Source organism: Chlorocebus sabaeus, chromosome 23 (genome assembly GCF_047675955.1).
Source record: "Chlorocebus sabaeus isolate Y175 chromosome 23, mChlSab1.0.hap1, whole genome shotgun sequence".
Classification (NCBI taxonomy): domain Eukaryota; kingdom Metazoa; phylum Chordata; class Mammalia; order Primates; family Cercopithecidae; genus Chlorocebus; species Chlorocebus sabaeus.
The window spans coordinates 78,499,879-78,517,432 of record NC_132926.1 but is presented as its reverse complement, the minus strand read 5'-3'; the positions used below and the strand labels follow the sequence as shown (position 1 = coordinate 78,517,432).

Genomic DNA, 17,554 nt, shown 5'->3' with positions numbered 1-17,554 from the left:
CATGTCCCAAGCCTTTCAGTCTTTCAAGGGGGCAGAATAAAGAAGCACTATTGAATAACCAAAATATACTTTCAAAAAAAATGTATATCACTTACTTGTATTTCTCAAATACCATGAAGATGGTGGGCTTTGAAAACCACAGCAACGCTTTTTAAAGAACAACAAAACATTCTGTCCTTATTCTCCTGTCTTTCCATTGCTTCTCTTACACCACAGTTGCTCCAGTGCTTTTTTTCCTAAAAAAATTCTAGATAAAGATTTCTCCTTCTTCCCCTCACCCTGTCTGCTGTAGGTCAACTATATAAAGCCCATGGAAGAAATGGTTCTCTTGCTGTCACTAGAGCAAGAGAATCATTCCTAATGGTTCTCTTGCTGTCACTAGAGCAAGAGAATCATTCCTAATGGTTCTCTTGCTGTCACTAGAGCAAGAGAATCATTCCTAATGGTTCTGGTTTTTTTTGCCTCTACATTTCCACCTCTGCTTTCCTGGCACTGGACTGAAGAGAGTAAGTGTTAGTCATTGCCCCAACACAAAGATGAATGCAACAATAGGTTCCTAACTCAAACCTTTGTTTAACTTGTGTCAAAATGACCAAGGGTGGTATATTGACAAAGCATCCAAGAACACAATTTGCTTGCAGACATTCAAGAACAAAGTCCAAATATCTTTTTTTTCCAAACCCCAAATATCTGTAAAGTTGGCTCTTGCATTTTTTATTTTGTGCACCAAATGAGATTGCACTATACATCTGAAAGCTAAAGCAATTTCGGATACCTTCATTACTCATTTATTGAATTGAATTGATTTAGAATAATTTTTGTCTCATGAGTAAGCCGAAATTATAGGCACAGTTGGGATAGACTGATGAGTAAGACAAGGGACTCAAATTGAGGTAAGAAAGTTCACAGGAAGTAGAGTGATTATGGCTGTGGGAAAGAAGAATATTATAAGAACAGACATTGAGAAGTAGATAATCTTTCTATGGGGTGGGGGAGAGGTGGATAAATATGGTCTAGACAAGTGGCCGGGCACAGAGAAGCAGGTACTGGCAAGATAGACTATGCTGATGGAGTAAACAAGTTTGTGCGTGTATGAAAATAATGAGGGATGACATATGGGTATATTATGCAATGATAAAGTTGGAATGTTATATGATTATTTTATGGGACATATTATTTATTGGAATACAAATTATAAAAACTTTGTAATGGAATACTTGAAACCAGGATATAGGATGCCTTCCTCCACATGTCATATTTCAAAACTCCTTAAGAATTTTTTGCTTTCATTTGTTGAGTAAGTCTGAGTGTGATGTTTGACTTCGAAGGGTAGGAGGAATAAACCAAAAAAAATTATAGTAATGTATTAACCGATCTTTCTGAGCTTTAAGGATAAATCAAAGCATTGTGTTACAATAGTATTTGCTAAAGGTACAGAAGCCCTAAAGGATTTTAAAGTATTAAAGTATCTCTCCTTGTTTGATTTATGTCCTATATCCTTGGCCTTAAAAAGTCAGCTACATTTTATATTAAAATATTCATAAATATTTTATGAATATAACTTACACAGCTTTCTGGGCCTACTGATTTATCTATATATTTTTTTCCATGAGCAATAGTTCTCCACGGTGGATGTGTAATCAACTTCCTATCATGTAAAGGTCTGAGGGTGGGTCTGTAAATTATAGTGATCTTCGTTTTTATCAGCGTGCATGAGACTGTTAATACATCTCACTTATTTACGAACAGATTTGATTATGTGGATGAGCAGCTCTCTGTTCATTCAGTTACCAAGACAGAGCTAATGAACATATTCTTACATAAACTGAGACATAAAATTTGTGTTAAAATCCAATGGAGCAGCAAGCCACACACCTGCTGCAAGCTTAGAGCTGCTAGATTTCTCAATAACTGTCCCTGTGAAACTCTGAGCCAAATAGAAAACAAATCCAAATATATCTTTGTCACAATACCTTTGTAACCAAAATTTGGTTTGCTAGATGAACCTTTTAATAAATGAAACTTTAAGACAAAATCGGCTCTTAAACATGCTTATTACTTACATTGTGTTTGTTTTTGTCCTTGAAAAATTTAAACACTAGGCTTCCTCTTAATTATTACTTTTTGACTTTAGAATAAAAAAGATCAAATACTTAGGCCAGTTCCAGGTGTCTTTAGACATTCTCATACCTCTTTCATTTCATTGCATTATTTGAAGATAATGAAAAAGTGGTATATAACAAAGTGAAACCCTAACTGGACTTTCCCAAAGGGAGACCAGGGCTAGATATAAAAGTTCAACTGGAGGCAGTGTGTCGTAGGGTTTAGGTGCATAGACTCTGTTCAGGCCATGTGGGTTTGAAACTCAGATCCAACATTAACCACAGCTGAGTGAACTTGGACAAGTCATTTATCCTCTCCATGACTCAGATTCCTCATTTAGTAAAATGAGGAGAAAGATATAGTATTTATCTCTTAGTGTTGTTGGGAGAATTAATAAGCCAATACATTGAAAGCACTTAGAATAGTGCCTGACATTTAACAAGCACGTGATAACTGTTAGCTCTTATAATTAGAAGCCAGAATTATTTTGCCTTTCTTTATTGTCTTTCTCTGTTTCTATCTCTCTCTCTCTCTCTCTCTCTCTCTCTCTCTCTCTTTTTTCATTCTTCCTATTTCCATGCAAAGTAATATTTGGAAAATACATTTTCATGATAATTTTAATAGCTGAATGAAATAAGGGAATTGCTATCAAGTATCATTGCATGATTAGACCCAAGTTCTTTCCACATCTGTTTGTGATACAGGAACCATTTGAGATTATAAAAATCAGAGCTCCATTTTGCAGGCCTTTCTGACTTTAGTTTACAGCTTTCAAGTTATTTACCTGGTGTGCCTTAGTCAGCATTCCCCACAGCCTAGATGGATTGATCAACTGTGTCCACATACATAAATATGTCATTCCTAATGTCTTTTCCAGTTATTATGTAGGAAGTCAGAGATGAGTGAGATTAACAGAGTGAAAAACACCAGCTGTAATGATGCTCGATAAAGCTGTCAGGTTTTAAGTCATGGGTTAGTAGCATATCCTGACTCTATAAATGAGATAAAATTTAAACCACACATTAAACAATGCTAGCCCCAGCAGCTCTTAGTGAATTGCAGTCTCTACTGAAAAGTTTCTGTAGAAATACAACATGCCTTCAGTGTGTTGTAGCTTGGATAAAATGAAAAATAGAAATGGTAGACATTTCAATTCTCTTCTGCCTAAGATGAAACAAATTGTTATTACATATAAGCTTTCATTCAAAGCAGAATTGACTCAAAAGAAAACAGAATCATTATTTGAATTAAAATGATTGTGTTATTTTGGCATGAAATTAGAATTTGTATAAGTTATACAGCTGATTTCTGTGTTATTTCAACTGGGGCACTGGTAAATTATTTAAGTGACTTTCTAAAAGGAAAAAATTCCCTGATTTGCAGTGTTTGCCAGTTTCCATTGTATAAACACTCCCACCATTGCCAATGTCAGCTACTAAACCTGCTGTTGCTGAATGGCAGGGTTAGAAAAATGTGCATAGTTGGCCTCTGTGGGCCACTGGAGCTGCCTCTAGCAAACCTGTGGTTGTTTCTTTTGCTCAAGAAATGCAGAGCAGACATGAATGTCTAAGAGCACCAGTAATGAAGACCCTGGCCATAAAACAGCAGGCTTAAACTGAAAGAGTCCAGGTAACTGAAGGATACGGTGAACTAGAAGAAACTGGTCCTTCTGTACTAGAATGAACTAGAAGGACATCAAAATTAGACAAGTGGATTCCATTCTCTGTGACACATGAAGAGAGTCTATAGTTAATCAAACTAAACTAAGTTTCTATTCAATCTGATGTATTACTTTAGATCAGTTTAGATCAATCATAAATTGTTCTAGGTAATACGGAAGCTATTACTATATGTAATAAGTTTTTGTGACTACATACAACATTTTGTTTTTCTTATAACAAAGTTGTTTATCCCTCAGTTTCCTTATCCTTAGTTCTTAAGATGGGTAGATGGTAATTACTGTAGTGTTGGGGTTAATTGCTAAACACTTTGATCATTTTGGTGCACAGGTTTAGAGGTATAAACTACAGTTGAATTTCTCTGCTTATAATAAAGAGGAATTTTAAGGATCAAATGAAAAACTCAGAAAAAAAAATAAAAACCAGTGACTATCAGTATTATATGAGGGAAGCAGTGCTATAACAGGGCCTTTTTAACTGGCTACAAGGCAGCTCAGGGGCCTTTGAAGCAAAGCAATATCTGAAGGGGATTTCAAGTTGTTTACTGTGAGGTGTGTAATACAGAGACTCCCTCTGTGTCTCCTATGATGTCTTCAGTAAATTCTGTATTTCTCACTATTGCTTTTGTATGAGTATATTCTTTGGTGGACCTGGAAGCAAAGAACCAATCATAGACAACTGATACTGAATTTACATGAATAAGAGCTGTATTCTTACATGAAAATAAATACCATTTTCAAAGACTGCAAGTCTGTGAAACAGAAGGCCAAGAAAAATATAAATGGCAGTTCAAGTATATTGCTGTCTAGGAAATACAGTTTGAGGAATCCATCTTAGTGAAACTTCAGGTATTTATTCACCTCCAGACTAGGGAAAATTATAGTACATAGGAAACAAAATACCTCTATCCCCTTTCGTGGCTTGGACACTGAATATTAGAACCACCTACCAGCATTATTTTTTCATCAAAATTAACATGACATCATTCCACAGCTGTTAGCACAGTCTTTCTTCTTGGAGACCCTTGGCCAGATAAATACTTTATTATTCAGTACTTCACCCCAAAACATCAATTCCTCAATAGGAAGCACCAACATATTATTATCTTAGACTATTTGAAAGCCTCAAAATCCTTACTTTGCCATTTCCATCAGTCCTAAACTATTAAATCATAATCCTTCTCCAATTCTAAACAAGTTCTCACATTGAAAGATCTGCATTAAACCAAATTCCTAATTCTTAATAAAATCCAACTTTGCCTTTCCCCCTCTGAGATACTATCAAAGTTCTATTGAGAGTAAATCATCTCTTATCTCTGAAAGCAATAAATAGTTGTGTTTTATCAATGGGCTATATTGGTGATATTTGATGACCTGGCATTCAACAGCATCATTGCTGTAATACGAGAACAGAGCACTGGTATATCATAGAGCTGTGACATGAAAAATATGACACCCTCAAATGAGTAGTTTGAGAATTCAGTAGAAATCACTATTTACAAAGTGTGGACAGGATTTAATGAAATTAGGTGCGATAGAGTCGAATAAAGACTAGTCCATCCAACACTAAAAGGATAACAGGATGATGGAGCAGGTACCATTTACTAGAACACACAGCCACAGAAGACAGTATGGAGAGGGCCACTTTACAGGAGTGTGGCTTTAGGGACACAGCTAGCCCTTGGCACACCACAAGAGACCAGAGGCAATAATAACAGGGCCTCACTCTACTCCTTCCAGGCTCCTCCTGATCCTCCTCACTGGTCAACTCCAACAGGATGTCCAAAGGTAAATTAGCCCCTTGATGTAGTCCAAATAAATGAGACTCTTGGGGCAAAGAGAAAGGTGGAGAAGGGTGGAAGAAGACTCTAGAGGGACAAATGGAAGCTATTCTCAGAGATGGTTTCAAGATAGTGGAGTAAGCACGAACCAGTCTCCCATTTTCATAAAAATGCTGGAAAACACACATTCCCTATGACCTATTCCTGCAGTGTCTCTCATTTTACATATACTGTGACAAGTTCAATTACACATATTTAGAAACAAGAGTTGCAGCTAAATTTTTATGCATAATAAAAAAGAGGCATTTCAAAATCCAGAGAACTATGAGGAAGGATATAGAGGGTGTGTCTGCATGTCATGTGGTATATGTCAGATACGTATTTGAAAACAAGAAGGTAATTCTCATTATGTCAGAAACTGGGAAATACCTGAAATCCGGAATCAACCTGTCAACCATGGAGTGAAATCACAGCAAAAATTATATGTGAGCATGTTTTGATGCAGAATAGTGGGAGCATCAAGAAGGAACCATGCCCAAAGAGTGAGAGGTCAGGGACCAGAGAAGTCTCAGGTGCAGACAAGAGGGTAATTAATTAGGGTATTATGGCAGAAACACCTAGGTGGTTTGATGCCTACATACTGTCCACTTTGAGCTCCACCACAGATCAAGTAGCAATAAGGATTGTACCTGTCTCTAGCCCAGAACAAATGAGTGTGTGAAAAAAGTCAGAGATTGATGTCCGAAGCCACCGAGATGGGATATGGACTATCCTGTGGCAGAACTCAGTTGTTGCAGCCTGAAGCATTCTTATTCACACCATTGAATATAGCAAAAACCATTGTGGATGCTTTGCTGCCTGCCCATGTGGATTGCTCAATTAGAGACAGCAATCAAGTGGATAGAGAAGGAACCAAAGAATGAGCACCCAGGTGAAAATCACAGAGTATTTGGGAAAAGCCAACACTGTGAAAGAAAGACAACAAACTCAGCAAAATGTGAAATGCATATTTGAGGAAACAGTTGATAGAGCAATTTGACTAAAACTTTATATAATATGCTTAATGTTCTCAGAAGTATAAAAAAATAAGAACAGTTTGATAAAAAAGAGCCACTTAGAGATTTTTGAAATTAAAAATAGAGTTGTTGAAATAAAAAAGTTAAAAAACAACAAGCTGAGAGCAAAAAGGATTTAGATGAGGGATGAATTGCTGAGCTGGAAGATGGCACTAGGGAGTTTTCTCAGAATATAGCACGAAGCGATGCAAAAAAGGGAAAGTTAAGGCATATGGGAGAGAGATCCAAAAGTTTCAAAGTCTATCTGAAAAACATGCCACCAGAAGGCAAAAAAGAAGGGAAATTCATAGTTGAAAAAAAAAAAACTAACAATTTATGAGAGTTGAAGAAAGAAATAATCAACCTTAAGTAGCCAAACAGGAAAAAATATTCAAAATATAAACACTGAGAGTCCCAGTAGAAGAAAATTTTAGAAAACCAAGGATATGGAGAAAATCCTGAACAATACCAGAGACAACATTGGATTAGTGACAAAATTTGTGAGAATCAAATCAGATTCAGACTTCTGATCAATACCACTAGCTACAGGAAGACAATCAGTTTCTTCAGTAATTTGAACCTAAAACTCTATACCAAACTATCATTCAGTATTAATAGAGAAATGAATACATTTTTAAATATAAAAGAATTCAGTTTACCTCCCACAGAATGTATCTGAAAAAAATATTAGAAGATTACTATAGTTAAAAAGGAAAATAAAATAAGTCCTGTTAGAAATAATTGGTAAAAAAAAAAGGAAAAGTGAGGAAAAATTATTGAAATACATTAAATATTGTTAAAGTAATTCTTAAAAATATACACTAAATTCTAGAATATATAAATGCATCAGTTGATAAGGGGAAAGGGAAATAGAAGTGGAAGAAAACAAAACATTAGAACAAATGTATAGTACTGGGATTATTTTATTGGAAGTCTAATGTAAGAAGTATATTCTCCATGGAGGTATTTCAAGGGCATATGAACAGTAAAGGGATAATAAAAACAACTCTATAAAGTAGTATATGTTAAAATAAAAATGTAGGATTCCAGATCTTCAGTCGTTGCTGCCAAATAGAAGCCACTGGAAAACTAAGACATTGATTGAGGAACAAGAATAAAAATTATCAGGACAAAACGGAGCATTTAAATTGGATTCTTCACTCTTTATATGAATATAAGAAGGCTGTGGTGGTGATAATATAGTACAGTGTTTAATTATTTAAGTTCCTTATAATATTTGTCCATACATTTACAGTTACATTCAATCCCTAACCTGTGCCAACTTTCTAACTTGCTCTGAATAAATTATACCACTGCCTTCATGAATTATAGTTGTGTCATTGGCACAACCTAGGACAATCACTATTGTCTTTTCATAAAGACATTTTTCTTGGCATCATGATACTGTCCTTTGCTTTTCTCTCTTTAATAAAAGTTGCTCATTTCAGTATCAGTGTTTTCCTGAACAACTTGGTTGTTTTGGTAAATAATATGCAAATAGCAAATGTCTATTCGTTGGATAAGTATCTTTTAACAACTTTAGCTGTTAGACTCTTAGAGCCAGATTAGTGGTAGTATGTGCTAACTGTACAAATCCCCCTTCTATTTCTTTAACCCATGTTTTCCCTTCAGTTGGATTTCCAATTGGCAAGCTATCTTTCACTCTCAGTTGCCACTGACTGTGGGACTGAGATTTAGACTCTCAATAGAAAGAGAAACATTATCAAGAACACATCCATTTAAACAGACTCCCTCATTTCAGAAATTTTAAAATTAGAAGAAAAAATGTTGCTTATAATTAAACATATTTATCTTATTCTTTTACATTATACATATTTTTGTAAACCAGCTCAAATTTCTAGAAATAGGATACAAATTTAATTCAATAAAGGACCCTATAGCTAGTTTTTTTGTATCAAGAGAAAAGCAGCCCTTAGCAGGCAGTCGTGTGTTTTCAAGAAAGTAATTTACCAAGTTGAAATTCCTTAGCGGATAATAGTCGATGATTCCAAAAATATGTTTTATATAAAAGCTTGTAATCACTATATTGCCATGTTCAAGCAAGAGTTTATGTTCTGGAGATAAAGGAAAGGGAGACTGGTTATGTTTCAGTAAGTCGTTGTATTTGCTATGGTTTTGGAAAAGAAGCTGTCTACTCACTGGATTCTTCTGTGGTGTTGCTGGCAAATGAGCTCCCCACTGCTGAACTGGGTCTTTTGCCTTCTTTGTATTGCTCCCTCCTTCCGGCCCACTGGTTAATTGCTTCTTCCTGGGAACCATCACTAGCTCTTCCACCTCTTGGGACCAATTCCTGGGTAACTTTCAGAGACTCTTTATTTCCAAATACCAATCTAGATTAAACCACATTAAATATGAAAGTGAGACAACATTTTCAAGATAGGTAAATCAAGACATAAATATAATATAGTCCAGTCATTGAAACATATAATTACAGTAGACTAGGACTAGATAATTTCATTCAAATTTTTTACGGTTTACTGTCAAACTTGTATTACTTAACAAAAAGAGTCATGTATCTCTAAAAAAAATAGACTTATATGGAGAAAAAGGTGGGGAGGGTGATCACCAAGCATTGCCTCAGTGGATTCAATTCAACAGGTATTCCTAGGGTATTAGCTTGCTACTATATTAGTTAGTGTGGAGAAATGCAAGTAAATTGTTAAGTACGTCCCCTAAACTCTCAGTAAAGAAATAAAATGTTATTACCTGAATACCATGTGTAATTATAATCTTTGATATTGAGTTTTCTATTAAACTCAAGTACTTATGGTTTGACTTTTTATTAATCAGGAGTATACACATTTCATAATACTTTTGCTGCATATGCTGGCTAAAAATGAAGAAAAGTCAAAAAATGCCAAAATGCATGAAGGCTTTGTTAATTTCATATTTAAATCAATAACAGCTTGAAATACTTTATATCATTCCAAACTGCTGCTTTCTGTCATCACAAACCATGACATCATGAAACTGTGTATTAGAAGAAAGAAACCCCAAACTACTGCAGTACAATCAAACTTTAAAAAAAGTAACTGAAAAAGTAAAAAAACAAAAACAGGAGAACATATAATTCCTGGAAAGTAATGTAATGGGTTAAAGTTAATATTTTATTTGCTGTTACCTTTTGATACTGTATGAAAAGCAGGAAATATACATTTTAAAAGAGGCCAACTCTTGACCTTTACTTTTATTCTATTCCCAGCAGCAAATGAGTACTTACAATTGGATTTTTGCAAATTAAAATCGAATTTATCAATATCAAAATTTATTTTCAGAACTATTTAACAAATGGGATATATCTATGAAGAAATAAGTGTATTTATTAATATATATATATAATTATTAATATCCATTTATGTAACAACTTAAAATTCACTTGTCAGAGGACTGGCAAGGTGGCTCACACCTGTAATCCCAGCACTTTGGGAGGCTGAGGAGGGAGGACTGCTTGAAGCCAGAGGTTTGAGAACAGCCTGGGCAAGATAGCAAGACTTATCCATAAATTTTAAAATTAGCTGGGTGTGGTGGCATGCACGTGTTGTTGAGCTACTTGAGAGGCTGAGGTGGGAGAATCGCTTGAGCCCAGGAGTTTGAAGCTTCAGTGAGCTATGATCACACCAGTGTACTCCAGCCTGTGTGACACAGTGAGACCCGGTTTCTAAAAAAATAAGATACAATTCACTTGTTGAGGTTAAACAGGTGAGGAGGAAGAATCATTGCCTAATTCATTTTCCATTACTTTACGGTGGACTCCTACTCTTATGAAGGTGACAGGAAAACAACATTTGTTCTATAATATTCAGTGTTCACTTTCTACATACTAATTTCTAATGTTTATTGGAGTGGCCACAATGAGCAAGATAACTTTTGCTCGCTGGAATGTAACAGAGTGGTGGAACTTTTAAAACTAATATAGAACTGATCTCTGGCCATTTCTCCAATGCTTGTTCTACTTCCACTATTTTTTGAGATTGACAGTCTAGGTTAACTATGAAGGCATTCATCAGGAAGATAATTTTCTGATATCAAATATTTTACATGTAATAGCAATTCTTTTTTGAAAGTGTGGAGTACAAAAGAAATCGTATGGACCTAGGAAACTATGTGTGATAGTATGGCGCTGGGATATGGTGGTAAGACTTTTCCTCCAGGATCTTTTCATATACTTTTGATCTTTTCAAAGTAGGGGAAAGGATACAGTGTGTTTTAAAATGTGATCTGAAAACCATTGAAATGCCCACCAACTACAAAGTATCATTTCCACTGTCCTGTTTGGTGTTTGTGAACTCTTAGGTTTGCAAAGAATATAGAAGGTGATTTTTACCAAGTAATCATTCAGTATAAGCTTGAACACACCCCAGACTCAAATTTATTCCCTATTGAGTCAGTCTAATCCTTGTATACTACAATATGATAGAAAGTTTTTACGTGATGCATTGAATCTATAGCTCAGTAATCTTCCTTCACATGTGAGCCTCCCCTTTATTCCATGAATACCCAGTAGATATTTATCAAGCCTTTCAAGGAGTCAGGCAATTTGTACTGAAATGAAGACATTCAAATCTCTTGAGGGACTCTGTTAAAATACACACTATCACTTTGTAGCAACAATATATTAATCCACTAAAAAACACAAATGTTTTACCAATTGCTATGGTTTGAATATATGTGTCCCCCCAAAATTTGTATGTTGCAACCTAAGATCCAATGTGATATTAAGAGGTGGGGCCTTTAGAGGTGATTAAGTCTTCAGGGCTCTGCTCTCATGAATTGGCTCAGTATTCTTTTTTTTTTTTTTTTTTTTTTTTTTTTTTTTTTTTTTTTTTTTTTTTGAGATGGAGTCTTGCTCTGTCGCCCAGGCTGGAGTGCAGTGGCCAGATCTCAGCTCACTGCAAGCTCCGCCTCCTGGGTTCACGCCATTCTCCTGCCTCAGCCTCCCGAGTAGCTGGGACTACAGGCGCCCGCCACCTCGCCCGGCTAGTTTTTTGTATTTTTAGTAGAGACGGGGTTTTGCCGTATTAGCCAGGATGGTCTCGATCTCCTGACCTCGTGATCCACCCGTCTCGGCCTCCCAAAGTGCTGGGATTACAGGCTTGAGCCACCGCGCCCGGCCGGCTCAGTATTCTTTAGAAGGGCTAGAATTAACTAGTTAGGGCTTTTTGCCCTTCTATGTCTACCACAGCAACAGGGAGCCATCTTGGTAGCAGCAAGACACTTAATACCTCACCAGACCCTTAACACCGGCACCTTGACCTTCGACTTCTCAGCCTCTAGAACTGTAAAAAACAAATTTATGTTCTTTATAAATTACCCAGTCTCTGGTATGTTGCTACAACAGCGCAAATGGACTGAGATACCAACCTGAGTGTGTGAAAGTGGAAAACTACCACCTTGAAAGCCAGGGCAGGGCCTAGGAAGTGAATGGGAAGACCACAGAAAAGCAGCAGATCTGGGAGGAGCCCTGCTGGAGAAAAGGCATTGCCACTGAAACAGGGATCTTGGAATGTGCGTGTGCTGAGATATGTTGAAGTGAGCACGGGTGTTGAAAGCTCCTAATTTCACCAGAAGTCAGTTTGCTGGAAACTATCCCAACAGTTGTATTCTATGAGAAATGAAATAATTTTTTATTCATCTTTTTATTCCCAGTATTTGGTGCAGAGCATGGGACCACAAACTTTCTCAGATTTGCAGTCCTCTATACCTTTGTGCCTTGATATGAACTCTTAGAATCACTCCTACTTTAGGAGAAATAAAACATTTTACACATTGTATGTAAGTTTTGTGTTACATTACATACAAAGGGCTGTTTATGGCTATTTCTATGCCATATAAAATATCTAATCCTTCTCATTGTAATTTTCTCAGGCTAGCCTACTTTTGGTTTCCTCATTACATTTTTTTATGATATAGAATTTCTGGTTCTTTGGCAGAGCTCTTAAAGATATATTCACTCCATTAACAGCTGAATAAATGAAGCTTGAGCAACTACTCTTTTACCCAACAATGTATAGCCCTTACCTGGTAGAGGAAGAACTCAGTGTTTAGTTATTAAAGGTTTGACTGGTATCTTTCTTTTATAACACGATGGCTGTTACTTCCAGCCACACCCCCATACCACACCCACCTTCTCTTGTTTATCTAGTTCAGAGGTCACAGATTGTTTACTTTGTACTGTGTCTCCCAAATCTCATGATCTGCAGACTCATACCTTAAAGAATGCAGGTCTCCTGCTATTTGGAAAAGTCAGAAGGCCTGTCTGTACTGGACCTGCGTTTTCCTTCCCTAAGGACACGCTAGTTCACCAACACTCCAGACTTGCTCACATACAGCCTGCTTTACTCATTTACATCACCTGCCTGGCCCCTGTAGACAGTTCACATTGTGACTTCTAATCTAATTGATTTCTAAGCACACACACACGGTGGAAGAAACTACACAAATATTACAGTGAACACTCATGTCAGGGACTCTGAATCTGAGGCACATGCATAGATGTTAAGCGGTTAGAGGACCCCTTTTCAAAATGTAAGCATAAGTTTATGCCTATATCAATTTTATAATTTTCTGGTAAAACAGCCCAAAAGTGTCCCAGTTTCTCAAAGCAATATACTCCCTGAAAAAATTACCCAGGTTTAGCCTGAGATGCCAGTAGTATAAAGACAATAATGTTGAATAAAGTTTAAAGATATCCATAGTTCTGGGAGAGTTCAATCTATGCAAACATTTATAGATTCAAATATTTGGGTATATATATAAATATAACTGTTAAACTATTTTCCTGGTTTTTTTTTTTTGTTGTTGTTGTTATTTGTTTTGGTATGTGAACTATTCAAAGAAACCTGATGTGACTTCCCTGCATTTGATTTTTTATTCAATAAATATTGGAGCACCTATACTACAGGACAAGTACTATCTAATTTTATGAATATAGCAATGACCAAAACAGGAAAAATCCATGCCCTCCTGGAACTTATATCTTAGTGAAAGAAGACAGAACAAAACCAAAATAAACCAGTAAAACATATAGCAGATTAGAAGGCAAAAAGTGCTATTTATAAATGGAAAAAGGATAGTGTTTGCCTGGGCTGTAATGAAGATGGTTCAGATTGCAATTTTAAATGGAGTGGTCTGAGAAGACCTTCCTGAGAACATGCTGTGCGAGCAAAAATCTAAAGGAGATGAGGAGATGAGAATGAACTATGTAGACATACAGGGGAAGACTGGTCCAAGTAGTGGGAGCAGTCCATGCAGAGGGCCTGATGTGGATCTGGGCTGGAAGACTCCAGGAAGTAAGTCAATATGGCTGGAAGAGTGATCAAGGAGAAGGGTAAAGGGAGGGAGTTGTAGGAACAGCCTTTTAATGAATCAGTAACACAGGGAACCAGTAGCTGGAATTGTTTACCAAATGGGGCAGTTTCAAAATCTATGTATAATATCAGCTTTGAGAGAATTCTGACTTGAATTATTGATTTTCATAAGAAATATTTCTCACTGGGAGAGGCAGGACAGGGAGGAACATGCCTCTGGGAGAAGGAGAGTCAACTTGGGAGATATATTCATCCAGGTGAGCATGTGTTTCCTTTGGGAGGCACAATTGTTCTTACTGCAGGTTCCCTTGCAGTTCCAAATAACTATAGACTGAAGCCAGTGTTGGGATTAATGTCATTGATCCTGATTTCTGGATATTGGCACCAGGAAGCAGTCCCCATGACTAATGGTCCTTGCTTTAGGGTGTTCATATCAAGCAGATGACCATAGAGTTTTCATACTGTTCTAGGGCACTTACTGTCTACAAAGCAAAATTCACATTTTATTCTAACAGTTACGTAATTGATTACGCTTTTTGTATTTTATTTCTACTTCTAAATTTTACTAATTGCATTCAAAAATCTACAGACAGAACTACAAAGAAAATATACCTTCTCCTTTAAGTTTCATCATTCCAAATATAATTTCTGAGGCTATTAGGATTATTACCAGCAGTTTGGAAGGAGTTTTTACTCATTCAAAATGTATTTTAATTTACAATATGGAATAATGCAAACATTAAATGTAAAATAATTTGGACTCATGTGAAAAAACAAGGGCTTTCTATGAAGTGACCAAAATGATATAGTGCTGATTCGAGATTGAAAGCAGACAGGCAGAATTACGTACTTAGGAACGAACTTCCATCTTAGCCCTTCTTGAGGTCTGGAGAGCTTCTGGGTTCTATCAATAGTTTGGTCCAAGTAATGCACAAGGAAGGTCAGAGGTCTGCTGGAGGTCAGAGGCCCCATGGTGGCTCAGTGAGGATTAGGCATGGTCGTTTCTGTTTTTTGTCCTTTGTTTTAATTACTAATCCACATGGCCTCCCAAGACATACATACAATGCCTCTGTAACACCACAGCAAGGTTTAAAAATATATTTTATTACAAACATATTCTTCCTATTCTTCTGAACATGCTTAGCTTGCAAGAGGGAAAGAAATGGTGGATTATTTAAGAATGGCAAAGGCTAACATTTCCTATAAAATTGATTTGGCAATATATCAACCTTTTAAAGAGAAATTGATTTTTTTTTTTTTACATTAAACTGCAGGCTTGGAGATGCACTATTTATGGGTGGAGTGGGTGATAATGTAAAGAAACAGACTGATATATGCTTGCCTGTGTTCATCTAACTCTAAAATATATATCTTTAGCAATAAAGAAAACATCCCAAGCAATTTTAAAAAAGCCCTCATCTTAAGACTTTCCAAAGCTAAAATATGTAAAAATAATGAAAGTTAATAATTCTGTATAGCCCACCATACCTTTCAAAGCTTGCTTCTGAGGTGGCATCAACATGTGTATTTGGTGACAGTAATTTTCCTTTGAGTCATTTTTGTTCTCATCTTCTTTAGAATTTGGCCCCATTGATGCAATCCTTTAGCACTATGCTGGCTCCTGTTTAAAACTGGTTAGTCCAAGGTTTTCTTTATCTTGGTTACCATGTAGGTCGACATCATTGTGTCGGTGTTTTCTCAATAAGAAACAGATTATCTGAAGCACACACTGCACAGTTGGACTCAGCACTGTTTGCTGAAAAATGCATTTGAAAACAGACTTTGTCATCATTTTCATTTGAAAGGTCTTCAAAATCTCTGTAGCACACATTCTTCACCACTGGTAATGTCTGGCTTTTGTCTTTTTTAACATTTTCCAGAGAGCTGGGTCACTCTTTAGGGTTTTTCATTCCCATGGGACAATTAGAAAAAAAACTATAGTTTCTTTATCTTAACTAATTTTTGCTCTAACTCATCAGTTATGAAGGTCATAACTAGAACTTTTGTTTTGCTCAGGGCTGCTATCTCTGGATGACTTGCTGTGACTCTGGTTCCATTCCACAGTGCTGTGGCTAACACCATTGAGCAGACTCTTAGCTGCTAGGCTGCTGCCAGAGGCAGGCCTGAGATTAAGACACGGCGTAATCTTCCTTTCCAGTAGTTTCTGTGCTTTTGCATGAGAGTCACTATGTAAAATAGCTTTGTTAAAGTCTCTGTCAGTCACATTAATCTGCTCCTTCTCAGAATCTATCACACAGTCAGCACAATGATTAAAAGAAAATGTACTCTCTGGGTTTTCCTTAGGTTTTGAATGTCTGGTGGCCCAGTGAGGTGCACTGAATGAGGTGCAAGACTGCAGAGAAGTTTGACTAGAAGGGAAAGATACAGAATTTGAGTTCTCACAGCATTCTGCAGGTGGAGTCTTGCTTCCTTTGCAGTAGACGTTGGCTGCCTTTGCTTCTATGAGCTGCATGCTCACAGAAGATGAAGAACTAAAGTTGAAGTCTTTGCCATCTTGAACTGGAAAGATGTCAGTAATGGTATTTGGCAAACAATTTATTCCTTCTGTGCTTTGCTGTATGTGTGAGTCTGATGTGATATTTCCTGGGATATCAAAGTTGATTTTTCTCTCTTTTTCCACATCTTTAGAGTCCTCAAAAGGCATTTTACTTAAATCTGCATTACTTAAACTTGTGGTCTTTTGGGTATTATGTGAAGTAGGAAGAATTTTTTTGAGAAGAGTCTTAGACTCAGAGAAATGTTTCTTTCTGGGGGTGTTCTGACTAATTTTAAAGACCTTCTGCTGAGAGATAGCAGATTCTACCTCACAATCATCTAAGACCGTAGATAGTGTGTCAGGCTTATTTTTCTTTCTCTCCAGAGTTGAGGTTAGAGAAATCACCACTGCATCAAAATTATTCTCCTTCTGGACACCACACACGCCAGGAGGAGAGACACACAAACAATCTCAACTCCGATGCTTGTTTTCAAGCTACCGCATTTCAGGGTGCCTAATACCAGACTGTGATGGAGACGTGAAAGGTTCTTTAGTAGTGCGATTGGAGGACATGTTTCTGTATTTAGTTACTGTTTTCCTTTCTTTTAGGATGAGTTATATTAATTAGTATATTCTGTGTCTTACTCATGTAGTTGACTTTAATTTCTTTTCTTTCAATGGTTACTTTCAGCAATGGGCTGTCAGTTCTGGCGATTTCTCCTTCTTGTTTAGATGGCACCTCAGGTTTTAGTTCTTCCACCAATATATTCTTACATTTAGGAAAGCAGCTCCTAGAACTGTAGCATCTCTGAATGGGTCTGAGAGAGAAATGCTGTCAACATTTTGGATGTGTCTTTTTTGTTGGGAACTGTATTCCTGGTTTACAGAAAAAGTTTTTCTTGATTTCTATTTGCACATTGAAAGCCCCAAGTTTCACTTCTGTAATAAATTTGCCTTTTGCTGGCTTAAAGGCTTCTACTGTGCCTGGGAGATTCTGTAATATAATGTTTTCTGATAATGATTCTCCATAGTCATTAAATACAATCATAGGTAAGACTTTTTCCAGTTGATGAGAGACAGCCAAAGGAGGATCATCATTTCCCTTCTTCCTA

The 17,554-nt window shown here is 36.6% G+C and overlaps 1 long non-coding RNA gene across 1 annotated transcript; it reads right to left on the bottom strand.

The window, feature by feature from the left end:
• Positions 1–8,267: 8,267 nt before the first annotated feature.
• LOC140709926 (uncharacterized) lies at positions 8,268–16,474 on the bottom strand. Its single transcript, XR_012090710.1, has 2 exons — positions 15,434–16,474; positions 8,268–8,968 (listed from the first exon to the last, which is right to left on the bottom strand). It is a non-coding gene; the product is annotated as an uncharacterized lncRNA (long non-coding RNA).
• Between the last annotated feature and the right edge of the window lie 1,080 nt (positions 16,475–17,554).